We start from the raw sequence: 316 nt of genomic DNA, 5'->3' as shown, positions 1-316 counted from the left end.
ATCAGCACATACCTTCATCTAGACAGGGGAACGGGGGATCAGCACACACCTTCATCCCCACAGGGGCATGAGGAATCGGCACACACCTCCATCTCCACAGGGGATGGGGGATCGGCACACACCTCCATCTCCACAGGGGGATGGGGGATCAGCACACACCTCCATCTCCACAGGGGGATGGGGGATCAGCACACACCTTCATCTCCACAGGGGGATGGGGGATCAGCACATACCTTCATCTAGACAGGGGAACGGGGGATCAGCACACACCTTCATCCCCACAGGGGCATGAGGAATCGGCACACACCTCCATCTC

The sequence above is a fragment of the Colobus angolensis genome, unplaced genomic scaffold (assembly GCF_000951035.1).
Source record: "Colobus angolensis palliatus isolate OR3802 unplaced genomic scaffold, Cang.pa_1.0 Scaffold204, whole genome shotgun sequence".
In the NCBI taxonomy this organism is placed as follows: Eukaryota; Metazoa; Chordata; class Mammalia; order Primates; family Cercopithecidae; genus Colobus; species Colobus angolensis.
Note: the sequence above shows the minus strand (reverse complement) of the source record.